The 27,536-nt window shown below is 41.5% G+C and overlaps 1 protein-coding gene across 1 annotated transcript in view; it reads left to right on the top strand.

Annotated features, from left to right (window-relative positions):
* The first annotated feature begins 8,091 nt into the window (after positions 1-8,091).
* Positions 8,092-27,536, top strand: part of LOC120566508 (ras-GEF domain-containing family member 1C-like) — a 53,047-nt gene continuing 33,602 nt past the window's right edge. The window contains exon 1 of the mRNA XM_039813037.1: positions 8,092-8,400. The gene's annotated coding sequence lies outside the window, so the exon portion shown is untranslated. The remainder of the gene's footprint in view (positions 8,401-27,536) is intronic.

Below are 27,536 nucleotides of genomic sequence, written 5' to 3'. Positions count from 1 at the left end.
TTGAGGTTCTTGTACTTTGAGTATTTCCATTTTTACACTATTTTACCTTACTTCTATTTCAAACATCTCATAGAGAAAAAAAAGCTTTTTTCAATGTAACACTGACAGAGGCGATTTTGCATTATGAGCACTTACTTTTGATACTTAAAGTGCATTTTGTTGCTAATACTTAATTTTTTAAATGCAGTAGTTTTACTTGTAATGAAGTACTTCCATAGTGTGGAATTGCTACTTTTACATAAGTAAATTATCTGAATATTACCTCCACCACTGGAGCCTACATTCAATATGTTTAGTTCACAAAACAGTCTCCCCCTACGGTCCATTTAGTAACTGTTCTGGAGCTTTTGACTATATTACATCAGCAGCAGCAGCAGCAGATACGCAGCAGTTTAGGAATTTTCTGTCCATGTTGGCTTAATTGATTTTCATAATATTTAGTTTATAAACTATTGTTTCACTTTAGTAAATCAGAATATCAAGTGATACTGTGATGTTCCATTTTCTATTTAAAACTGATTTTATACGGAATGAAATTCAAATGAATTTATGTTTCCACAATAATGGGTATCTCTACGAAAACTGTTTATTTCTGATGCATGAATGCATGTTATTCAGGCCTTTATGTGTTATTCAGGGTTGAACTTTCTTCTCATGTGTAGAATGTAACTCAGACCCTGGTGAGTCATAACTCTTCATGTCAGGAAGCATCTGTGCCTCACTCTCAGCCACTTTAAACCAGTGTCTGTTTCAGGATTTCATTCACCACTGTGGATTATTTAAGAACACGGACAAGGTGTCTTCAGGCAACAAGACGCACTCACTCACTCACATGCATGCATGCTCTCTATCAAACAATCCCACATAGATTTATACATTGGAGATGTGCGTCACTGGTATCCATGTGTGGGTAGGTTATGTTGCTGCTATGCTAAATTGGATTATATTGCTTTTTTAAGCCATGTATCCACTATACACTATGCGCATCAATTAAAACCCTCTGTGCATTTAAACTTGTGACACGTTCATGCCTGCGTGTGAGTGTCCACAGGCTCTATAGTTACATTTAGCTCTTATCATTAACATTTTAATTAGATAGCTCTTACTATCGTCTCTTGAGGCAGCTGTGCGATGTGATAATCTACCCACTAATACAATGCTATACATTTTGTTTGCAGGATTCTTTTCTCATCATGGAGCATAGCACATTTTGACAGTCAATTAACAGACCTGGCAGAGTTACCATGGGAACAACTTTTTTTTTTAATATACAAGATGGGAGAGAAGCAACACCTTTAACAAACCAACCTGTCTTTCTGACTGACTGCAGCCCCGAGCAATTGATGCATGTGTTATATGGATATATATATGAATATATGCAACCACCATTTTGCATCACACAGCTGACATCCCGGAGTATGGTGAGATGGATGTTCACGCTACTCAAGCTATAAAAAAAAAAAAATTAAATCAAGGGAAAGAGAATTTCAGTGGGAATCCTTTTGGAGCTGGGATGTTATTAGTGTCCTGTCAAATTCCTGGGTGGGCATAGAGGAAGAGGAAATCTATGAATAAAAGCAATTATTACAGATATTTTGGATGCAGAGGACTGAGGATTAAAATGATGGAAATAAACAGACAAAAAAAGGAAAAGAAACAAAGTAAACACAATATAAATTAGATGTGGAGCAACTGAAGGGAGTGGGCCCTAGCAGAAAAGCTATTAGGGTGGGTGGGGGGGTGTATTTGTGCTAGTAGAAAGAAAACAGAACAGCACCAAGGCCAGGAGATGGAAGGTAAAAAAAATGCCGCCGATTTGATGACTTATGCAGGGTTTCTCTAGAGCTCTCTTCCTAGGATCTCTTTGAGAAGGAGCATGTTTGAAGTGTCTGCATGTGTCATATCTGTATATCTGTCAGTGGGAGGTGGAGCAGGAGGCGGTAGAGCAGACAGAAAAACAGATACAGAATGTGTGGAGGTGACATAGCGTGGAAGGAAGAAGTAGAAGGAAAGGATTGCTGGAAATAGAGAAGACATGAGCGAGGAAGACAGCAAATCAATGCTCTCCTCTACACTGTGGAGGCCTCAGCAGGCATTGGAAACATGAAAACAGGTATTAAAGGGGCTAAAACTGACCTCTTACACTTGATTCGTGCAGAAAAAAAATGCTTAAGGAAGGCAGGAGAGAAAAATGGGATAGAAAATGCTTTTATATGAGCAGAAAGGCAGAAGCAAGCAATAGAGAAAGAGAAAGATAGGGAAAGGATAGGAATGTAGAGGGAAAGAGCAAATCAATACAAAAATAAACATTGTGAAGAAAACAGCAACATGAAAAATTGTGATCCTTAAAAGCTAGGTACTGATGTAATTGCACCTCAGGAGCTTTTCCATGCCCTAGTGAGGAGTAAGGACATATCCAACCTTCTAGCTGGCGGCTAATGGGCAAACAGAGGCATGACAGTTTCTCAGTTTAACACGATGTGGGCTCAGTGTTGGCTCCCAGACCGGCGGTGTGTCTGTGCGTGCGTGCGTGCATGTGTGTGGCTAAGCACACATTTGAAACAAGTCCAGTTTGCACAGAGCACCGAGAGAGCTCAGCTGATTGGCCGGCCCCGCGGTCACCGTGGGAGACGGTCCTGGGACTGCTTATTGGGTCTGGGAGAGTAAACAATATGATGATGGGAATAGCTAATGTGAGGGGTCAAAGGTCAGCAGGGTGGATTGCACATATGAGCTGAAACCTGATATTTTCACAAACACAGAACACAAAAATTTGAATGAAGGCAAACTTTTATGAGCACATTATTCATGGTTTTTGTCAAGTGTATGTGTGTGTGTGTGTGTGTGTGTGTGTTGTGTGTGTGTGTGTGTGTGCATGCATGCGCATGCCTCTGTGCATGCGTGAGAGATAGTGTAGTACTGCATTTATACACTGTCCAGGTTAGCAGGTCTTCATGTATGGCGTCAGGTTTATGTCATATCTGGCGAGCGCAACAAAACATGCTCGCAGCTGCCTGTACAACTCTTGATTGTTAAATGAATATGCAAGGAGTAATATCTGCGCATGTGAAATGATATTGATTGCTTGTGAGCATGTTTTATCACACTCACGAGATATGACATAATCCTGAAGCCATATTTATGCAGCAGTTTTACCCGGGGTCCCTCTCTATTTATAGGCTCAGAGAAAAGAGAAGAGAGAAAATAGGAAACTGGTCATAATGACTCCACGGGTGGTGATTGTATCTGTACTGATGGTGTGGTTGCATGCGTGTGTGTACTGTAGATGTGTTTCTGCTGCCAGGATCCCATCCCCCTCTGAGAACAGTGGAGGAAGGCCGTTCCTGTGCTGTTTACACTGTAAACGGACAGGAGCTGTGCACGGCATTTATTATTGTAGCAGACACACAGAAACACTGCTGCTCTATCTCACACATCTCTTAAAGAAAAAAATTAGATTTTTTTACAATTTCGCTTTTATCTTTGTACTTTTGGCCATTGTAAGAAAGTAAAGGCTGTGATCTTTATTTGGAAACATTATTTGTTGGTACCTACAGTAAAGTAAGAATTGTTTAAATGTTGGTTATAATCCATCATTGGCACACAAACACAGGCAAGTACAGTAGGTCAAAGTTGAAGCTGAAAGTAACCCAGTAAACTGTGATGGGTAATCATTTTGACACAAAACCTTTTGAAAACAAAACCTTGTCTATAGGGGTTGTTTAAAACCCAACTGGTCTGTGGCCGGGTTGGATCAGTGGTTAGAGCAGGTGCACATATACTGATAGGTTTATACCTTGACGTGGAGGTCCAGGGTTCAAAACCGACCCGTGACAATTTCCTGCATGTCTTCCCCTTCTCTCTTGCCTAGCTGTCCTGTCAAAAATTAAAGGTGGAAAAGTCCAAAAAAAAAACTGTATGGTCAATGGTGATGTTTTGTCTAAGTTCTCAGCCACATACCAAGTTTCAGCAATTAACTTGATGAGTGCAATGTTATTGTTAGCTATAGAAATGATGGCCAAAACTACACACATAGCATGTTTGGAAACTGGAATTTCCTTCTGAAATCACTTTGGGGAAGTTAAAAACAGCATTGAGAAAAGAGCATGATGTTAGACTTGAATGGGTGAGTGTGAATAAAAGAACAGAATAGAGGAGTTGGCTGTTATATGTAATTTAGAGCAAAATAGATTATGTAGAATTTCTGCCTTTTATCTCAGCACAAATGAACACACAAACTGGGTGTCTAACCTTCTGTAGGCTATGTGAAGCCACAAATGAAACACCTCTCAGTACACTTTTAAATTGATGCCACTACCTTTATTTTACAACAGGCTCTGTGCCTGCTGCCTCACACTACATACTGTATGTTATAATCACATATGTCTCAATAGAAACTAAAACTTTTACTTAACTTCCTTATAACACCCACTGTAGGATGGCATTCATTTATATGTTAATTACTGCAGATAACATGGCTTGTTTCAAGCTTTGTTGGTGCGATGCTGGCAGGCAAGGGTGGAAGAAAAGTAAAGTAACATTGCTGTAATAAAATAATTTTGTTTTAAGTATTTTTAAGTATTGTAGCTACTTTGCTACATTTCAAATTGCGCTCCTTGTCGTAAAGCAGATAAAAAAAAGTCCTGATAAAGCAAAGCCTCATATACCTCGGCATATGTATGTATGAGCTTTTCGTGCATCCCTGTGGAGGCTGGGGGCATTGAACCCGAGTGGACAATGTTCAAAGTTTCCATTGCTGAAGCTGCGGCGAGGAGCTGTGGTCTTAGGGTCTTATGTGCCTCAAGGGGCGGTAACCCACGAACACCGTGGTGGACACCGGTGGTCAGGGAAGCCGTCCGACTAAAGAAGGAGTCTTTCCGGGATATGTTATCCCAGAGGACTCCGGAGGCAGTTGCAGGGTACCGAAGGGCCGGAAGGGCTGCAGCCTCTGCCGTGAAAGAGGCAAAGCAGCGGGTGTGGGAGAAGTTTGGAGAAGACATGGAGAAGGACTTTCGGTCAGCACCAAGGTGCTTCTGGAAAACTGTTCGCCACCTCAGGAGGGGGAAGCGGAGAACCATCCAAGCTGTGTATAGTAAGGATGGCACACTGTTGACCTCAACTGAGGAAGTAATAGGGCGGTGGAAGGAGCACTTTGAGGAACTCCTGAATCCGACTAATACGCCCTCTATGTTAGAGGCAGAGATGGAGGATGATGGGGGATCATTGTCGATTTCCCGGGCGGAAGTCACTGATGTAGTCAAGCAACTCCACAGTGGCAAAGCCCCGGGAATTGATGAGATCCTTCCAGAAATGCTCAAGGCTCTGGGTGTGGAGGGGCTGTCCTGGTTGACACGCCTCTTCAACATTGCGTGGAAGTCTGGGACAGTGCCAAAGGAGTGGCAGACCGGGGTGGTGGTTCCCCTTTTTAAAAAGGGGGACCAGAGGGTGTGTGCCAATTACAGGGGTATCACACTTCTCAGCCACTTCTCTAAAGTCTACTCCAAGGTGCTGGAAAGGAGGGTTTGGCCGATAGTCGAACCTCAGGTTGAAGAGCAACAATGCGGATTCCATCCTGGTCGTGGAACAACAGACCAGCTCTTCACTCTCGCAAGGATCCTGGAGGGAGCCTGGGAGTATGCCCAACCAGTCTACATGTGTTTTGTGGATCTGGAAAAGGCGTATGACTGGGTCCCCTGGGAGATACTGTGGGGGGTGCTGCGGGAGTATGGGGTGAGGGGGTCTCTTCTCAGGGCCATCCAATCTCTGTACGACCAAAGTGAGAGCTGTGTCCGGGTTCTCCGTAAGTCGGACTCGTTTCAGGTGAGGGTTGGCCTCCCGCCAGGCGCTTTGTCACCAATCCTGTTTGTAATATTTATGGACAGGATATCAAGGCGTAGTTGGGGTGGGGAGGGGTTGCAGTTCGGTGGGTTGGGGATCTCATCGCTGCTCTTTGCAGATGACGTGGTCCTGATGGCATCATCGGCCTGTGACCTTCAGCACTCACTAGATCGGTTCGCAGCCGAGTGTGAAGCAGTTGGGATGAGGATCAGCACCTCTAAATCTGAGGCCATGGTTCTCAGCAGGAAACCGATGGAGTGCCTACTCCAGGTAGGGAATGAGTCCTTACCCCAAGTGAAGGAGTTTAAGTACCATGGGGTTTTGTTCGCGAGTGAGGGGATAATGGAGCGGGAGATTGGTCGGAGAATCGGCGCAGCAGTATTACATTCAATTTATCGCACCGTTGTGACGAAAAGAGAGCTGAGCCAGAAGGCAAAGCTCTCGATCTACCGGTCAGTTTTCGTTCCTACCCTCGCCTATGGTCATGAAGGCTGGGTCATGACTGAAAGAACGAGATCCAGGGTACAAGCGGCCAAAATGGGTTTCCTCAGGAGGGTGGCTGGCTTCTCCCTTAGAGATAGGGTGAGAAGCTCAGTCATCCGTGAGGAGCTCGGAGTAGAGCCGTGTTCCGCTTTCCGCGTCCGAAGGGAGCCAGTTGAGGTGGTTCGGGATCTATCTGGTAAGGATGCCCCCTGGGCGCCTCCCTAGGGAGGTGTTCCAGGCACGTCCAGCTGGGAGGAGGCCTCGGGGAAGACCCAGGACTAGGTGGAGGGATTATATCTCCAACCTGGCCTGGGAACGCCTCGGGATCCCCCAGTCAGAGCTGGTTAATGTGGCTCGGGAAAGGGAAGTTTGGGGTCCCCTGCTGGAGCTGCTCCCCCCGCGACCTGACACCGGAAAAGCGGATGAAGATGGATGGATGAATGGACTGAAAAAAGCCCCAACTGTTTTTGGCTGCAATGAAAGAAAGGGAAGCGGCAAAAGATTTCACAAGTGAAGCAAAAAGGGAAAATGTATGGGAGCTGTTCATTATTGTGTGAGGTAAATGTCAATTTCTCTCTTCAATATGATAACAAATTACATAGGACAAATATAGTAATACCATGGTTAATGTGTACATTCCTGTCAAAAAAGTTCTAACACTGCTTTAGAAATGAATGAAGTTTGAAATTAGCCTTATGCTAGCATCAGCTTTTTCGCTAGCACTCCATGTACCTAAATGCTTGTGATCTTGCCACAGTCATGGCTATGGCTTTTGGTCTCGACCGAATCCAGGTGTCTTTATTATCTTCATAATAATATTGGAGGGAAAGTGAAACACAGCTTGGAAGGGGATGTTATTCGGCTTTTCACAAGTTTAGACAGCTACGCCAATGTTTGCTAACGTCAGCGCAACAGCGTTAGCCTAGCCTGCTAGGTAGCTAAATATTACGACTCCCTTCGGAGTTTCCTATATCTGCGTCCACGTTGTCAACATAAGACCTGTGGCGTTAGTGCTCTTTTTGTACCATCATTTTATTGAGTGAAATATTGAGCTTCGCTCCTCTGAGATGGGTGGGTTTTTGTTACATTACACACAAAGCTAGCTATAGTTAGCCTGTATGCTAGCGGACATTAGAAAGGTATACACTGCTCAGAGACTTATTAGGCAACGTGGTCACTCACTATATTGGGCATTTTTTTGAGGCCCATTTACGATATAGAAGGTAAATATACACTGGAATATTTCCGTAAGGGCCTTTTACATATTGACAAACGTTGATAATAACATGTATATGCCTGTTTAAGGTGAAAATAAGCGATTTATTTCAAGATAGCATATCCGCCCCATAAGGTTACACAGAGTCATCTGACGTTGGTATCCAATATGGCGCCCATGATTTGAGTTGGCCACACTCTCTAAATAAATATGTCAATGCTAAATAAAGGGCACTAGTTTCAATGTTACTGTAGCGCCCCCTGTGGAAAGAATTGCATGATTTCAGGCCACACCTTCAAAAGTTTGATAACCAATTACAAACAAACGGTAGTTAGTAAGTGATACCCAAAAACAAAAACAAAAGTTTTGTTGAGGGTCATCTACATATGATATGTAGGCCTACCAAGTTTGGTAAAGATATGATGAAATATTTCATCTAATCTTCACACAAAAAATCCAAAATGGCGAAAGCAATCATACAATTATAAAATGCACCACCCGGCAAAGCAAGCTCAGTGACCCAAATCAAACACGCCCACAGGTGCATTCTGGGTCTGGCTAGTATGCTAAATGCTAAGAGGCTTCTGCGTTCACTGAGGAACTTCTACCTTCAGTGAGGTGTTTTTGAGGCCTTCCTGCTGTTTGTGACAAAAAACCTTTGTCACAGTTGTGATGGCAGAGCCGCATTCAGCTCAACATGTTTGAAAACATTGAGCAGGCAGTGGGACAGAGAGACTGGGACTGGTTATATTGGGACAGATAGGCTGAGTGGACTGGTCCAGTGGACTTCTGCATTGGGAATGAACGAGCAGGGAAGTTGAAACTGGAGCAGTTTGAGGAGGACAAGACTCGCGTTCAGATAGGTGAGTACTGTACAGAGAAGAACGTCAACTTTGCGGCACAAAAACTGCGCGGCTCTCTTTTTGCTTTAATATGTGTGTGCAGTTTCTGTGGCTACAGTCAATGTGGAGTTCATATTGAAATACATCTGTGTTGTCTGCCTTGGTGATGCTATTATTCGGCAGTTTATTCTATAAGAAGGGTCAGGTTTGAGGGTGCAGAGGGTTAATCATACATATTGCACCCGCCCTGGTGTCCACAGCTCTTTATTATTTGGACATTTTTGATTCCTTATCAGAGTTGTGTCTCTTTTCCGGTTAATTTCTAGTGACGTACGTTACACCGAGGAATTAAGGCGGTTAATTGATAATCAGCTGTAGGCCTATGCACAAGCTGCAAAGTGGTCTATAGCCTATGTTGTTGGTTTGGACATAGGGTTATGTGGTGTAATGTGTATGGACATGTTACTGTTCTTTATTATGTAGCCCAAATGTGTTCTTTAGCCTACTTTAATAATTCATTTTACTTGAGTAGGCCTATTATGTTCTAGTAATATTTCCAACACCTGGGTGATACATACATTCTCTCTCTCTCTCTCTCTCTCTCTTTTTTTTTTTTTTTTTTTTTTTTTTTTTTTTTTTTTTTTTTTTCTGACAGAGAGGCTATCACAGTTCACTTGAGCTCTAGTCACTTTGTCAAGTCTGTCTGCAGCAGAGTGATTTCAGGGGAAAATGGCTCTTTATTTGGTCATTTTGACAACCTAAGCTAAATATTAATGATACAACTGTTACAACGGGAAGCCTTTAAGGAAGTGCTTCCAATTGTGTGCTTATAATTGCTTTGCTCCTTGCCGGACACTGAAATGAACAAATATTTACTTTCTGATTTAAATAAAAAAAAAAAAAAAAAAAAAGGTTGGTGTGACTGTAAAGCTGAAACCACAGCAAGCAATGTTTTACCTTCAAAACCGACTGCTGGTTGTTAATCCCAGCTGTCTTGTTTTCTGGATATAGATCTGTTTCTGCTCCACTGCTGCTGCAGTTGTTGAGTAGAGAAAGAGAGTGCTAAACTAGAAGGAGAGACTGGAAAGCAAAGATTAAGCTGAGTGGAAACAACTCTAAGAAGAGCCAGAGGCATATGTGTCTCTGTTTCACACTGCTGTCTTTCTTAGTGGGAGGGCTGATGATCACACACTCAACTGTCTATCTGTGTGTGGTTCTGCACACCTACCTCTTCCAGCCCTGCAGGCACAGACATTTGCTATCTATAGAAAGACCGCTTGCTCTTTAATCCAGGCTCAGTGGAGACGGATGCTCCAAATGACAATAATAAAAGATTCACAGAGCAATTGTTTGCTTCCTTCTCTGGATAGTCATTGAAATTCCTGGGAAGGGCGCAGAAGCGTTTTAGGGCGCACAATAAGAAGACCAATACTCCATCTGTCACACATAATTCCCAAACCTTTATGAATCCTTCCATGAGCAAATACCCAGGTATAAATAGAAGGAGTCTTATCTTCTACAATATGTGGTTATGAGTGCAGGGAGACCACAAAGCGGATATTTAATAGGCAGAGACAGTTCTTTTAATGTACCTGCTGCTGCATGAGCCTATTCATCAGATGCTCTTTAAATTCTCTCACACAATGACAGGAAATAGGCTCATTCAAGCTTACAGGGTATCCATATAAGATCAAATTATTGAATATAATACTTTCTTTCTCTTCCCGCTCTGTCTCTGTCTCGTTTGCACACACGAGTTCTCACTCCCTGCTCTCTCCTCCCCAAATTTTTCTCTTTCTCATCCTCATGAACAGGCTTTTTTTAAATTATTTTTTTTATAAGATTTCTGAGATTTGGTTCCCATCAGAATATGTGTCGGGCAGAACAATTGAAATATTCTTTCTATTTGCATCAGTGAGAACAAATTAGAAGTTGTGGTAATTTGCCCTCCGTATAAAGGATAATTTTACAATCTCTCGGATGTGTAGCCCAAGAATGAGGAGAAGTGACCTAAGTGATCTATTTTTAAAATGAAAACATTGGGTAACACTTTACTTGAAGGTATCTACATAACAGTGACATGACACTGTCATGAACACGTGACAGTCATGACACATGAACCCTAACCCTAACTGACAAAAACCGAATGACACTTAATGACATAACGCTTCATGTCATAAACGTTTATGACTTGTTTATAATGTTTATGACACATTCATGACAGTGTCATGTCACTCTTATGTAGATACCTTCAAGTAAAGTGTATCCAAACATTGTGTAACAGCATGAGGGGCATTCACATTTTAATGCCAGCTCACATCTGATCTACGCCATTCCACCTCTCCATATTGATTTATGAGGTATTATTACATGCTGAATGGATACAAGGCCACATCATTCACGCTGCCCTCTGTAAAGTATACCTATCACAGACATTACAGCCTTGTTACAGGACAATCAAGACACTCTAATGTTACAGTTGTCTCGCTTGCTCTCTTCGTCCTTTGCTCTTGCTTGCCCACCGTTCGTCTGTCCATAACTCCATCCCAGTTGGCCTTTTTTTTTTTTGTACAGCACACAGTTCAACTTTGCATAGCAGGAAAAGCACAGGTGTAACTAATAACATTAACAATGACTCCATTGTCTTGTGTGACAGTGAGCCAGGGTGCACAATACCAAGACTCTGGTGAAGCAGCTAAGTTAAATTCAGCGATCATTCATTTACACCTGTGCTTTTGTCCCTTTTGTCCCCCTACTATGTCAAAATGTCTCTGTGATCAAGGCCTATTCCACACTATACACAATGTACTGTAAAGTTATTTTTTTTTATAGCATACTGTTTTTGCGCTTAAGGTGTTTCACCTCTATTTCATCACAATTTGTTTCATTCTCATGCAGCTGTGAGCAGGGTCCTAGTTTATTTTATTAAGATTCTTTTTTGGGCATTTCCGCCTTTTAATGATAGGAAAGCAATGAAAGGGGGAGAGAGAGGGGGGGGGAAGACATGCAGGAAATCGTCCCAGGTCGGACTCAACCTTCTCCGTTGAGGTATAAACCTCTGTATAGGTGCGCCCGCTCTACCGACTGAGCTATCCTGGCCACAGCAAAACCTGCTTAGATGTTATATGTAGTTTGTAACCGGGTCACAGCTCAGGCATCATCAGCTGGTTTTTCCCACCTGTGAACACCAGACCCAGCTGTCATTGGTTAGATTGAAATGCAGAGAACCAATCCCTCATATTAATACCCTAGTTAAGGACATCTTAAAGTGTGAAGAGAGTAGTGTTGATAGTATGACTTGTACTTTTGTGCGTAGAAAATCGGTGTGTACATACAACTATAGTAAGTATAGAAGGTCAAGGTTGAAACACAAATCTGGTCTGCAAAATCTTGTGCCCATTTACAGTTGAAAAAAGTGGTTCATTATTTCAGCTTTCATTAGGCTACACTATTTTTGTCTCATTCCGCCACATATTGTTAATAGTAATGTTGTTGTAAACACCATGTTTTTTATTTGCGTTACTTTTTCGTCTCAACTCGTCTGTTTGTTCTCCGATTTCAAACTTTCTTTCTGTTTTTTTTCCCCCTCACGAATTTCCCCTCTTGGAGTATTGGATACATAGCAATACGATTCATCCTATTGTTAAATAAAACAAAATATGTGAAGCTATTTTTTTATATTATAGACACATGAGTTCTACTACAATATTTATTGTTATTCCATCATAATATATGTAGTCTTGTTTTATACTTTATACTCAAGCCCCCCAGCAACTTGCTGAAGGCACTGAGGTGTTCTTGTAATCAGTGAACATGTGTCAGAGCAAACCAGGATTGCTGAAGTAGCTGGAGGTGTTATTTGTACCTGAGCTTCTCATTTTTTACCACATTCTTTCTTTCTGCACAAGCTTGGCCTGTTTATCACATTTGCAGAGAGGTATCCTCTTCCCTTTTGTGTAATTGTATGTTTCATAAGAGGCCTCATCAAAGGAGAGGCAACACCCAGTCTCACACACTCTTAATGACTTTTCCCATGGATCTTATTAGGCCTCCTATTCAGGAAATCAATTAGTACCCAGAGAAGGATTACAGAGACTTCATACCCTGATCAGCCAGCAGTTAAAGATGAGATTCATTATTAGTCATTATTTAACCATTAGATCCACATTGAGACAGGCAAGGAGTAGCGGAGGCAACAAGCCAGCCACAGAACCACAGACGGAGAGTAATGGAGGAGAGAAAGAGAAGAAGGACGTGAGAGGAGAGGGAGGAACGCTCCAAGTGCTGTCAGAGTGAGAGAAATCTAAATTGACCTATTAAAGAGAGCGGGAAACCGATGATGAGGAAGGACAGAGAGAGTAAAAACATAGAGTATGTGGGCCAGGTCTCTCGAAAGGTTCCTGTCACATTGGAAAGGCTCCCCTGTCTACAGTGCCTCCTCTCTAAAGGTAAACCTTGTTTGAAAGAGCTATCATTTTAGACAGTTTGACTTCTTAAACCATGATTCATAGCTCTTATTTCCAAGAAATCAAATTCAGTAGAGCACATATTGGTATGTGTGCTGTATGAAAATGTGTCCAGAGCTTTTCTAAAGGGCTGTGATGTGATTTGGCCTGTCTACTATCCATAGTATTTTACAGACAAAAGAGGAGCCCATGCCAGCCCTCCTCTTCCTCCTTCCTCCCCCGTTGCCGGTAGTCATTTCTCAACTATCCATTAACTGCGCCAAATAGATGCCTGAAGGAGGAGAGGAAAAGGTTTCTCACTCTGTTAAAGGGATTGTCTGAGAGATGGAAGGACAGGGAGAGAGGCAGAGTTAGGTAACAATGAATGGGGGGAGAGAGAGAGAGAGAGAGAGAGAGAGAGAGAGAGAGAGAGAGAAAAAAAAAAAAAAAAAAAAAAAAAAAAAAAAAAAAAAAAAAAAAAAAAAAAAAAAAAAAAAAAAGGCTTAGATTGGAGAGACACAGGAGGAGGAGGAGGAGATGGATGGAATTCAGCTGGGTAAAAACTCAATGTAGAAAATATCCTGCGACCTACTTTCAAACATGTCAGTCATTGCATTCCTCTTGGCTATTTCCCTGTCGCTGGTCACTCATTAACTCTCTGTATAGCCTCTTATTCACTATGCATGAGATAGGGCCGGGTCAGAGTATAGAGCACTATCTGGACGAGTTATGCTATTGCTATTCTTCCACAGGAGACTACAATGGAATTATTATAGGGAGATGAAGTCCCCCCCCCCCCTTTTCAAGCTAGCCTCTGTGCTATAGACCAGGATCTTTTTAGTTTTTTTTGTTTTTCTGAAACATGATGGGGAGTGGTTTTTCCCACATGTTGAAGCTAAATGGGTATAAGATACTGTGCTTGAAATTAAATTTTGACCATTTTAACCAAGATAAAGCAACAAGTGTTGTTAGCATTCAACAACTGCGCTTAGGATGAGGTTTCCCCTATGACCGAGGCTCAGCTGTAGTTGTTGAATGCCAACAAAATAATTGTTATATATATATGGTTATATAATAGTCTGCTCATATTGTACTCTCCGGTACAGTGGATACTAATTTAATTCAGAATATGGACAGAAATCTCCAGTATTATGTCTTCCAGAAATGGCAATGAAAGAAATCCTCCATGAGAAAATACATAGATAAACAAATGCTAGTGGTACAAACTACTGCCAAGCCAGAACTTTGACTCTATGTCCTGTATATTTGAGCTTCTCCCCTTAGTATCTGTTGTAAATATTCCTGTTAATGTTAAACTTTCGAATTATGAGATTCTGAATTACATTTGAGCCAAATGTGAAAAATAACAATTATGTGGACACCTGAACAAAGTAAAGTGACTCTCAAACTTTACACCTACCGGTATGTGGGATTGTTGGACAATAAGATGTTTTGGATGTTGGATAACAGGACTTATTTTATTATGATTTTTTGGGGGGGAGGCTTTTCCTTTTATTAGAAAGTGGATAGATATGAAAGGGGGAGACAGATGGGGAATTTATACAATTCAGATACAAATACGCCCCAAAGGTGTTGGATGGGGTTGAGATCTGGGCTCTGTGCATGCCAGGCATGTTCTTTCAGAAAAAAACATTCAACCATTTCTTAATGGACCCTGCTTTGTGCATGGGGACAAAGTTATGTTAAAAACAGAATTGAGCCTTCCCCAAACCTCAAAGTTCAATGTACACTTCTATCAAAATAGCATTAAGATTTGCCTTAATTGGAACTAAGGTGCCTAGCTGACACCATAAAAGACAGCTGTAGACACAGTAAGTACACAAAAGTATGTGGACAAGTCAGTAGGTCATTCCTAGTGGTACATGATAAGTGATATATATACTAGGGATAGACCGATTATCGGCCCTGGTTTTCTTTCGGTGTTTTATTTGCCTGATAACCGATAAAGTTAATGATTAAAAAGTGTGCTACTTCTGTGTCTGTCCCTCTGCTACGGTTTCACTCACCACTGAGAGTGACTTAATGTCCCGCCCACAACACTATCTGACTATCTTTTACTGGGTATTATGTTGAAAGTTTCTAATTTATTAAATCATTGCTTAAAGCATTTAAACAAAGTTTTGTGTTGGAGTTTGTAACATTCCAAAAACCTAAATTTTGATTTAAAGATTTTCATTTTCACTGTATGTGCATATCTGTTCCAAATATTAATTAATATTATTTATTAACTATTAACTAATCTGCCTTGAAAAAACAGTATTGGTTGATCCCTAATATATACTTTTTATATGCAGTATACACATTAATTTAAAGTCCAAGACACCACCTGAAGTAACCTATATTAATATTATCTTGTGTCACGTTTGGCACAATTGTTTGTCTTTGCTCTTTTTGCTGTGTTACCTTGTGAGAAGGTTGCACAAGATTGTGGGGTTGCATTGTCTTTGTTAATTTCTCTCGCTTTCCTCTTTCTTGGTGTGACTGTATTACTGACCTGAAATGTTGTGGTGGTGATGCGCTTGTCCCCCCTGACACTCATGTTCAGGGAAACATAAATATGCTAAAAATTCTCTCCCCGAAGCAAAGAGAGAATTTATAGATCACTCATGCATCAGAAACTGGGCCGGATGCACACCACACCACGCCACACAGCTCTCTGGGTAATTTTGTCAGCTCAATCTGCTGTCACTCCTGGGACAGAGCAGAGGTTCAGTATCTAACACCATCTAATGGAAGACACACACACACACACACACACACACACACACACACCTTCACACCTTCACACTGTGCATCACCTCATTCCCATCACCACAACAAAAAGTTCTAGTTTGATACTGTAGAAATATATCTGTCTGTTAAGTATAAGACCACAGTCTGCAGCATCTGTGTGTTGTAAGGGTGGGCTTTCTGCTGGTGGACAGCCAGAGCCAGGCGGTTGGGAATGGCCTGGATCTAGATGTAGATCTGGGTTCAGACCCTAGACGCAGTCAGTCAGTCTGCCTCTCTGGCCCCCAGTGCTTTCAGCCTCCTCTAACCTCCCAGACTGAGGTAATGGATGAGCTTAATGCTTTTAGGTCTCCTTAGCGTTTTTGGTTTTTGTCTATTTTCCCTCAATAACCTTTAAAAACATTTCCTCTGGTCAAGCTTATTGACCGCCTGTGGTCTTGAAAGCCCTGCTTTCTAACAAATACTCAATGCTTTCAAATTGCCCATTAAGTGGGTTTGAAAGCGTAATGAGCATAAAAAGGGTTTATTAACCCAAAACAATGGGTCCGAGCTCTGTCGCTGGCAAGGTTGCTTTGACGACATAGCTGAAGACCTGTTAAGGAAAAAGGCATCATCCAGAAACAAAGAATGACATACAAACTACAAGATTAGGATTTGAAAACAATGAAAAGCAAGGAGGTAGATGTGCGTATTGAATAAAACACCAAAAATTGACATTTTATTGTCTTGTATTTCTGTGATGATGACTTATCCGATATGACAACAGAGGGGGAAGGGAGTCAAACATAGATGCAGGTGGGCTTTGTAAGTCACCATGGGCTGAGGAGAAAAGATCTCACAATAACACGCCATGCTCACAGGGAGGGCACGTACAGTAAACTAATGATGTACCTCAGAATGAATTTGCCTGTGGTTATTCTCAATGAGACAACTGGTGATTGTATTTTGTTCCCTTGTGTCTGCATGTGTTGCATGCATCTGCCCATGTCTGTATCTGTGTCTCTGTGTGCAAGATGTATCCCCCACACAATCAAAATGTAATAAGGATATTCACCTCTTGGGCCTTTCTGCACAGATGTCCTTCCGTAGTCCCAATTTTGATTCATTTTCCCTTCTCCTTCCTCCAGAGCGGCCTTCACCCCCACACCTCACCCTGCCAGAGCAGCATTCATTATAACTTGAACTTTCCAGATGAACACATCTGTAGTCTCGGGTATTTTACTTCCCATCTCTTATCTCAAATTAACTGCATCGTTACACAATAAAGATTTGACCCTTAAATGTATGTTTAACGTTAAGTTCTAGTGTATGAACCAGTGTGGTGTTCACACAGAACAGGTGTGAGAGGTCCATGTAGTGGATTGGGAGACACAGCCTTTGACTTCAACAACAGAGGCTAGGCCTAGTGTTCTGTCTGGTAATTCAAATGAGAGTTTAGTTGACTAAACGTAACCATAAAAACTTTCATGCTTAACTTGCTTTGATGAAATATTGTATGGAAATGAATAACATATGTTGCTAGAGAAAACTTGGAGGATATGTTGATTATGAAAATGTTGTTGCCAAATAATATAAGCAGCTTTACATTTCCTTTAAAATGTATTTAATTGCGTATGAATGTTATTATTCTGTCAATGGAGTCTGGTGGTTTTGAGGAGAGAATGGCTTCAGTTCTCCACGTGTTAAAACCCGGGCTGTCTGACGGCAAGGTCAAGTGGTGACATTTTTTTAAATTTAGCAAACTGATATTGTTTTATGGTTTTTATTAGGTGCTAAAATGTTTAGCTACTGCCCCGGTCAACAGCAGCACATTGCTTAGCTTTCTTGTGTAGGTTATACACGGACTATGGATAAGTAACTCAAACAACCCCACTTCAAAAGAATCTGAACTATCCCTTTAAGTTTTCCAGAAGTGTGTAAAGACAGCACGATTCCTGATCAGATTACTTTAAGATTTCCATTTTAAAACGTAACACTGAGAGGCATGTAGTCTGAGTGTTACATTTTATAAATGTTTTGGTGAGTAAAACAATTATCAGATGAATAAATAGAAATAATCCCAGGATCATCAATTTAAACTTAATTTACAAGTTATTTTATAGTCCCTCTTTTGGACTCGTCCGAGGCCATTTTCTACAACCTCCATAACATACAGACATATTAGTCAAAGCAGCCTCACTGATAAATGATCAATTCAGATTTTTAATTGGATCCACCTGACTGGAGGACAATACAACAACAACAACAACAACAACAACAAAAACAAGTTCTGTCGGTGTCACATGTTCCTATGGTGAATGGTGCTCGCAAGTGAAATTTTCGGTGCACATTGTACAAGTCTCATGGATATCAATTGTAAGTTGTGATAACAGATTTCTCTTGAATGTGTTCTCAGTGAAAATGCTGGGTATTTAGTTTCCAGTTAAATCTTTTACCTAACATTGGGTTTCTTTGCTTTTCGCTTCCATAACAGCTCTTGAGCCATCCAGCTTCTGTAAGTCAATCCTGTTTAGGGTTAGGTATCGAAACCCAGTGCCAATACTAAACAACCGGTATCTGCCGGACCGAACAACGCAGATTTCGGTGCTTCATTTCGTTGCCACTTAAATGCCTGCGGTGCTCTCTGGTGCTCAACAAACATTAGAAGCAACAGAAGCATCATGACTTAGTTAATACTACACTTGACAGCAGGTAACGTTAGCCTACCGTTAGCTAGCAGCTGGCTTAAACAGTTAAAATGCTGACCGCTAAACAATCTAATGTGTAGCCACATATTTCACTCAAAAGGATTCCAACACCGGGGCGTGCAACAGTCTGCAGCTAAAGACACAGTGTAGCCTAGCTGCAGTTTAACAGCAATTGACTGGTGAAAAGTTATTCATGTTTAAAATTTATTTCAATTCGACCATAGGGCCTTAGTTATAAACAAGCTGTTCTTTAATGTCATCTACTGTAAGTATCGGTTCAGGCACTGTTTAGGCACCAGAGACGTTTTAAAAGTATCATTTTATCACAGGTATCAGAAAAAAACCAAATAATACCCAGCCCTCATTCTGTTGTAGTTGATTGTTGCCCTGTTAGAAAGCCTAATAAGCATTGTGTGTTTGAAAAATGCCCTTCGACAGTGCTTAATGACTTGGGGCTATTTACACGTACATGTCAGCTTTAGCATGTGGGCTAATTTATCAACTGTCGCACTGGCACTTCTCCTTATGTGCGTGTGTGCGTGCGCGTGCACACCGGAAATGTCAACATAATGAACTACAGTCTGATGATGATGATGAATTGGAGAGCAGAAACACACCCCTCTGAAAATGAGATTACTGAAGGATTAGAGGTGATGTCACATCTAAAGAGTTGGTGCAGGTAATGAGGAACTCATTATCGGTACTTCTCAGACGCAGCAGAACATAGAGTAAACATAACCATTGCTAGTATAACAAGACATTATTCACAAATAGATTTATTTTCAAAAATGGGATATACTCATTTGGACTGATTTTTATAAGTCAGTGCTACTCATCATTTACATTTTTGGGAGGTAATGTGATACAAATAAACAAATAAATGTAAACAACAATACATACTGTATAATTAAATAGATACAGGGCGACACTTTCTAAACTGAATTTAAACACTCTACACTCATAGTTAAAGTAAAACAACCCTGACAAAATATGTATCGTTCTCACATACATACATTTGAAGTTTGTCACATTGTCTCAGTTACAGTAACTTTTTGCCGTTGCTAACAAAATGTCCTGCTAAATATGCAGTCGGTTACGTTTTCTTCCCATAAATATATTCAACTTTTCAGTCTGTGATAGTGCAGGAAATGTTCCCCACACACACTCAGCAATATTTTTGGCAGATAAGGCTCTAATCTGTTTATATTGTGTTCAGAAGAAATGAGAACAAAGTGAGGCTCAGTTTTCACTTCCTCACTCTTTGTCCAGCCAGGATTTTTTTTTTTGTGCTGTCCTGTTTCAGTGGCCAGACTGTGGTCACTCACCCTCTATGCACCCTCGCTCTCTGTCTCTCTCTCCCCACCCCCACCCCTCCTTCTACACCAGATCATGTAATGAATCACACAGTAACACAATCACTCTAAAACACAGACCATAAATCTCTCTCTCTCCCTCTCCAACACGCACACAGGAGTTTTTTTGATGAGCTGGAGCTGCACGAAGGCTTTCTCCACCCAACAGTTGTCATTGCAGCCTCCGGACTGCAGAGCTCCTTCTATACATCAAACACACTGCCAGGTTGGAGGAGGACATTTGTGTACAACAGCTGCTCTGTTGTTTAGCATGCAAGCACATGTCTGTATGCGTTGTGTTTTTTCTATCTGCAAGTATGCAGATGTTACTATCTGCCTTACTTATCCATTTCTAAAATGACTCTCCCATTTCTGCATAAGAAGGACGCCTGTCTGTCCAAGGGGCCTACATGAGTGTTGTTGTTCATGTGAATTAGAGCCCACTTATAGGAATGGTTTCATGATTGAGCAGAGAGAGCGCGGGAGAACAAGGGGACAGGGGCTAGTTAATCACTTGCTGATGTGGGACCTTGTGTAGGGAGCTGAATATAGTGGAGACTAATCTTTCACCCTAATACAACTACTAGCTGTCTCCCAAGCCCCTGCAATGAAGACAGATGATAGTGAATGGCTATGATCAGTGGGAGCGGGAATTTATTTGCTAGTGAGAGAGAGTGAGAGTGTGCTCATGTGTGTGTTCAAGCTGTAGAGCAGTGATAGAGAGGAGAGAGCCATGCTGTTTTCACAGGCCATTTCCCCCAGGCTTTCTGTGTGCACAGTCGGGGCCTACAGAGACACTGCAATGATAGAGACAACGATTCACATAGCTTAAAATATTCAAGGTAATAGATGGAGAAAACAATGAGTCTGCTGATAAAGTCACTTTACAATAAAAGTTTTTTTTAAAGTAAGCAACAGTTTGTTCTCCTAGGAGCACATCAACTCTAAAGGTTAGATTAAAAATATGATAATCATTGTATTGCCAATCATACATTTAGTCATGCTAGAGGCGCGGCTCTAGGGATGCCTGTCAGTCTGTAGGTCAGTCCAGACTGTGTAGCTTAGTCTCATTGCCATCACATTTTATACAAACTCAGGTCCCCTGAGGATTAAGCTTATTGACTTGAGTGATTCTCTGACTATTCCTCTATAGCACCAAAAGCAAGTCAAAAGTGTTTAGTGAAATATCGGAGATTATTTAATGAATTTGCACCAAATTTCATCGTTCCTGGAGGCTGAATCCTAATGACTTTGGTGATTCCCTGACTTTCCCTCTAGCGCCACCAGCAGGTTGACATATTTGTTTCAGCGCATTTGGTGCAGGATTTTCTGTCTGGCTCTCACTTCCCTTAAATTGCATCCATGGTTCCTCCACTTGCTTCCCTTCCTCGCATCTTAGTCCGTCCCACCGAGGTAACATGGGAGAGACGAAGGAAATCATGCGAGGAGAGAGGAAATGAGGAAAGGCATTTTTTAAGAGGGATGAGACGTCCTTTCCTCTGAAACGTCACGTGAATTTGTCAGCTGTATGGGTGGAGTTAGCAACTCTTTCAGCTGCACGGCTTCCAGGAAGGCTGCTCTCCTGTATCCTCGCTCTTAGCCAGAACAACTTCCGGTTCAATTGTGGAGCGAGGAGCTATCAAATTAGGGAAGTGAGATTCCGCCCATGTCGCCCACGGGATGAATTATAATAACTTTGGTTATTCCCTCAAATCCTTCTCTAGTGCCATTGTCAGGTCAACATGTTGTGAGGTTTTGGACAACCTCACAAAGCTAATATGGCTGCAGACTCTTAACCTTGTTTTTTCAGGATGACTTTGCGCAGGCTTTGCCAACATTACACAGTTGTCACCATCATACACAGTCTTTCAAGTATCAACAGCTGCATGGAAAGCACAAAAGCTAAAAAAATCTTCCTCCTTTTCTTCATGTTGCCAATTCATTTACAACACAAGGCCACTGAGTAAAAAGTGAATTCATGACTACATTGTCGATATGATTCATGCCCCTGCTTGTGCAACAACTAAAAACTTTCTCTGCATTATAACACAATAGTCCTCATTGTAAATGCAATGTAATATACTTGAGGAATTATGAGTCTGATTGTGGCAGCGCTCTAAGTTCTTTTATAAATACCCAGGCCTTTCACACAGGCCATCTGGGTACATGTGAGGTGCAGCTGATGCCACATTACTAGTCTTTCTCTCATTAACAAGAAATGTATTTAGTTAGTAATCAATATGTAGTAAAATCATTGTCATTTTTATAGCTGGTTGACAGTAAAAACAGTAGGCCTAAAAGTTAAATAAATAAAAACATACATTTCAAGAAAAAAAAGAAAATGATTGAAAAAAATAATTTCCATGAAATGGGGAGAAATATGTTTTTGGCTTCTGTGTTTGTTCCCATTTATTTTTCCTCATGCTCTCCTTGTGTTTCAGTAAGACAGTGAGAGATTATCAGCCTCCCCCTCCTCACTGGTGTTTAGTTCCCCCGAGGAAAAACATGAATGACACAGAACAGGAGGTTAGGTAGTTATGCAATAAATGGAATGTTGAATAGGGAGATGCCCTTTTCAAATGCTTCCTCTGCTCTTCACACCTGAGGGACATTTCAGAAGCCTGAATCTGCTGACTCATTAATGCAAGCAAGAGAATACTGCTTAGCACAGACTCTATGGGATTCTGTGGCTACTCAAGCGCACACACACACACACACACACACACACACACACACACACACACACACACACACACACACACACACACATTCTGCTGGTAAATCCCCCAGCTCTGTCTTCCCCAGCCTCAAATCAAATTGAGCCACCACCTCGGTGAACACCGCAAAAAACAATGTGGCTTCCAGTTAGCCGTGGAAGTGGTGAACAATCATCAGATAACTGTGGCTGGAACATTCGTAGAGAATCTGACACCTCGGGAGGCTGGTAATGACAGAAACACACAGATATAAATATACACACATTTGCTCATACATGCAGTGTATTATGTAGCAACTCAAAAACCCATGCACCGATAAGCACACATGCGTAAATGCAGGGGATTCTGTGGAGACGCAGCTGCACATGCGTCACCCCTCTTATCACGCCACCCACCCCCCGATAACACAGCTCACACATGCCAGCATGAGTGGATTTGAATAGTATTTTGGATAAGCTGCCCTGACTGATTGGTGTGGGTGTGTGGGTAGTAGTGGGCACAACATCTTTAAGACTTATTGTTTAGTGATGAGGTGGGCATGAAAACGAATCCCTGGGACGAGGAGTATACGCCTTTGTGCTTCATCCACGTACATATGTTTTCTATAGAACTATGACAGGAATGCTGTTATGTAATCAGCTGTGTATTGAAGCTTTCAGTCTTTAGCTGGGTGCAAGGAAGCACTGTTCCTCACGCACTGGGCCTACACACTCTGACTCACCAACAGCCCCACGCCGATTCTCCAGCATCTTGGATCTTGAAGATCATCAGTGCAAAACTTAAGTGGTGAAGCTTTGTCCTCTATTTTGTGACTTTTGAAAAATATTATTAATGGAAGTTGTTCACCGTAAATCCTGGCCCATTCAGAAAGAAGTAAAAAGAAATGTATCGTAACATTGGTTATTTTCAGCTTTGCACCATAGTAACCACTCTGGTCTCTGCAGAGAGGTGGGTCATAGCTGGAGTCTGAGTGGAAATGACACAAACAAATGCACTGAGTTGGGATGAATTATGGACTTTAATGGAATTTTCTTTTCTTGGCCTATGTTCATTTGCATTTCAAACTGTCCTCAGGATATGGACTTTTCAATGGTAACTTATGTTGCCTAAGAAAACATAGCAGGAATACGGAGTATATCTTATATTATACTAAGCAGTGTGATTGTCACACATCTGCCACAATTCTATACATGAGAAAAGGTCTATCCATATGCAGCAATCACTGGGTCTGTCTAATTAAATGACAAAAATATGTTAATAAACCAATCAAAATGTACCCGCACTAAATTAAAATTAATCATTGTGAGGCAATAGCTGTGGCACTTTGAAGGTGATGTAAATGGATTTTGCTGCTTCATTATGTTAAAATCCTTTAATGAAAGATGAGTTTTTATCGTAGCAATAAACAGTGAGAGTGGGGCGAGAGTGAGGTGAATATTTATCCTGGAGGAACATCTTTTATTACTGTACAACTTGTTCCAGCATGCTAAAAATCTCCACCCACGCAGTACTGGGTGGGGTACATGTGAACACACATACAAAATGTACACATACACAAAGACACATCCAAGACCACATCACAAATTTTGAAATGTGATATCTATTTCTCCACGGGACCTCTTTGTACCAGGCAAAATATCTTATTTTGTTCATCCTCCTCAGCTCCTTATTATCTTCCTCCACTTCTTTCTCTATCTTTCCTACGGTTTTTTTCCCCCTCAGTTTGTTGTTTTTTATTCTTTGCTTTACAAGAATTGCAAGTTTTCTCATGTCAAATGAATAACCTCAGTGCTTCCGTGGATGACAGCAAACTGCATGTGTGGTATGTACTGTAGGTGCACTGAAATAATAGTTGTGTATTACATGTGTGACCAACTACATTTTCTTCTTTAAAATTACTTTAGAAAAGCAGTCTTACTATCACAAACTGAGTCGTCATGTGCAAAATAAATAATAAATGATACAAATGATTTTAGAAATAAATGACTCTGGATTTCCACTGAATGCAGAATGTCTGCAGACCGGCTCCGCTGCGTATCGGCTCCGCGATCCGCCGTCCGTCATTCGGTTTGTTGCGCTGCGGCCATGACTGACAGCTGTAGTCGCGAGGAACCACGAGATCTCGTGGATTCACGTAGAATAGAACCACAAGACCAACAACAGTCTGTTTCCATCCAGAGGAGTAGAGGGGAAACAGCTCTGTGCTGTGTTTTCAAGGTGTAGTGCAGGAAAATATGATCCGCTGTGAGCACGGTGTATTTTATTTTGAAAATTAACCGGATCTTTATTTTGTTCCTGTGCTCGACTTCCTGTCCCGCACTATCTGCCGTGTGCTGAATTGCTGCGGAGCTCTCTGGCGTCCGGCAAAAATAGAAGCTCTGCGTATCTGCTCCGGAGGGCTGCGGACTGACGGAGCTGGGACGCAGACGTTCCGCAGTCGTTCTGCAGCCGGTGGACATACGTTGACTTTAATGAAAACCTAATGACTCCGCCGCCGTTCTGGAGCGGATCCGCAGCCGGCGGAAATTGGGGGTAAGTCTTCCCGTCAACATTATTCTGTCTGTTCTTTAAAGCTCCAAACGAGTTCTCTTTAAGGGAGAATAATTGAGAGATATATATATATATATATATATATATATATTAGTGCTGTCAAACGATTAAAATATTTAAACGCATTAATGTCATAGTTAACTCGCAATTAATTGCACATTTTTCTCTATTCTAAATGTCCCTTGATTTATTTTTGTCCCATTATTGTTTCTCATTTTAATGCTCTTATCAACATGATACGATACTTTTAAAACGGTAGCTGAACCGAAAGATTTTTATTTATATATATATATATATATATATATATATATATATATAATCAACATTTGATTTCTAACATTATTATATCAACACAGACATTTACATCGATAGTCTGGCATTATAATTTATTTGCCTCAGGTGTAGCCTACTGTGGAGTGGGAAAGACTGTTTTTAGTGGCAGGCTAGCAGATACTGTTGACTTGCGCTAGCCTAGCACCAGCGAACTCTGCAACTGGAAGGACTGGATGAAAAGTGTTAAACGGTCTCCACTGATAAATAACACAGTGGCTAACTTGGAAATGAGGTCCTATGTCCAAAATTCTGAACTACCCCTTTAATTTTAGCTTTCAGGTAAATGTAGTGCAGAAAAAAGTACAATGTTTCTATAGTGAAGTAGTAGTATAAAAGGTATAAAATGGAAATCCACTCAAGCAAAGGTCAAGTATCTCAAAATTGTACTTACGTAAAGGACATGAGCAAATGCACTTAGTTACTGTCCACCACTAGAATAGATCCTTCATTATGCAATTTGGCTGTACAGCTGTATTTGACAAAGAAAGACAGAGAAGAGAAAAGCAGCTGAAGTGGCCCCTGTAGCATTAAATCAGGGTGGATGCAGAGTAGATGGCTAATGGGCGACCACTTTGATAGCTGCCAATTTATGGGTGTCTAGAAAAAGACTATGCGCTGGTGATAGGTACATACTCAGAAAGCCTCACTTCCATTAAAGTAATAAGCGGGTAATCAGGATGGGGACACTGCTATCCCCCCTTGTGCCAGCCCTCACACAGACCTGTTGCTAGGAAACCCGACAGGGGGCCAGTGGAAGGACCATCAAAAACCAAACAATCCTGATAATAAATTCCCTGTATCATGCAAGGCAAGGTGGGACTTTGAACTGTTCCATCACATTACGATGCAGACATCGTAATGTGATGGAACAGTTGCAAGGCTTTTTCCTCCGTTAGGAAATAGTTTTTTTAGGGCAAAAAGATGTTATTAAATTCAGCATGTATATGTTTTACTTGATGCAATATAAAATGTATCTATTTCAGTAAGCCAGGTTGAAGAAGCAAGGAAAATGGGAAGCAGCTATGAATAGGCTATGACTCATTAGTGCTGTTTTATTTGTTTTTTTTTTTTTTTTTTTCCATTAAATGAAGTTTTTTTTTTTTTTTTATATAAAAAAAAAAAAAATTTTTTTTATTCATAATATATGTCCCCCCCCCTCCCTTTTTTTTTCCTCCACCATTCTCCCTCCCTGTTTTCTTTCCTCTTCTTCTCACTATACCTCTCTCCCTATCTGACCATTTGCGTCCTTCTTGATTTGCCCTCTCCCTCTCAGACTCGCACTAATTATTATACATTTGCTCTCCTAATTGCCGATTATGCTGTCTTTGTGAATCTCTCCCAGGGGTGTGGAGTGAAAAATCCTGCAGGCCTGGAAGGCGACTGCCTGTACTGAGATCTGAGTAAGAACAAGGGGGTGCAGAGCAGGACTATGGAGCGAGAGGAAGATGGAGCAGCAGGTGTGAGATCATAGAGGGTGTGATGAAGCGAAAGCAGAATAGACTCAGGAAAACAAATAGAGAAAGTGGTGTTTTCTTCAGGGTATGATTTACTTGATCACCGGCAGCAACACAACACCAAGGTCTGTAAAGTGCGTTGCTGTACTTACACACCGCCGCCGACTTGAGCTTCTAAAGCAGGGGTCTCAAACTCGCGGCCCGCGGGCCAATTCCGGCCCGCGGGATTATAGTTTTTGGCCCCCGCCTTAATATGAAAGTTTAATGTTAGTGCGGTCCGCGAGTTTGATATGTATGGTACTTTACAGTGTTGTGTGCGGAGCTGAACGAACCTACCAATCACGGTGGCGTATATGGCTCTCAGGGGCGGGACATCGGCCGGGCTTGATGCAAGCAGAGAAACATTCCTCAATGAGTGAAAGTTACAGCAGCGTTGCCATGGAGTGTTTTCTTCCGTGCCTGGCTGGCTGCCTCGTTTCTATTGGGCACATGCGGACATTCGTCCCAGCGCGCTGCGTTCACAACACTTCACTTTTTTTAAGTTGCTGCCCAGGACATTATACGTATATATATGTATATATAACGAGGGGTTAAATTGGGCCGGGGCTCTCCGGGGCTCAGCCCCGGCACATAAGCCTGCTCGTTTGTCCAGATGTGATACATGAATAAATGACATTTTTTTTGAAATGGTATGTCTATTTTGTCTCGGCGGAGCTGAGATGAGAACAATCAGAACACGGCAACAACCCGCCCAGAACTGCAGACAATTCACCACCGCGGGTCAACTACATAACGCCAAAGTGTCTCCGTCGGTAAGATTAACAGATAAAATGCCTTCTCATAAAGCTAAAAAGCCCGTTCGTAACCT

This window comes from Perca fluviatilis, chromosome 10 (assembly GCF_010015445.1).
Source record: "Perca fluviatilis chromosome 10, GENO_Pfluv_1.0, whole genome shotgun sequence".
NCBI classification, from domain to species: domain Eukaryota; kingdom Metazoa; phylum Chordata; class Actinopteri; order Perciformes; family Percidae; genus Perca; species Perca fluviatilis.
This window is presented reverse-complemented; position numbering and strand designations above follow the sequence as displayed.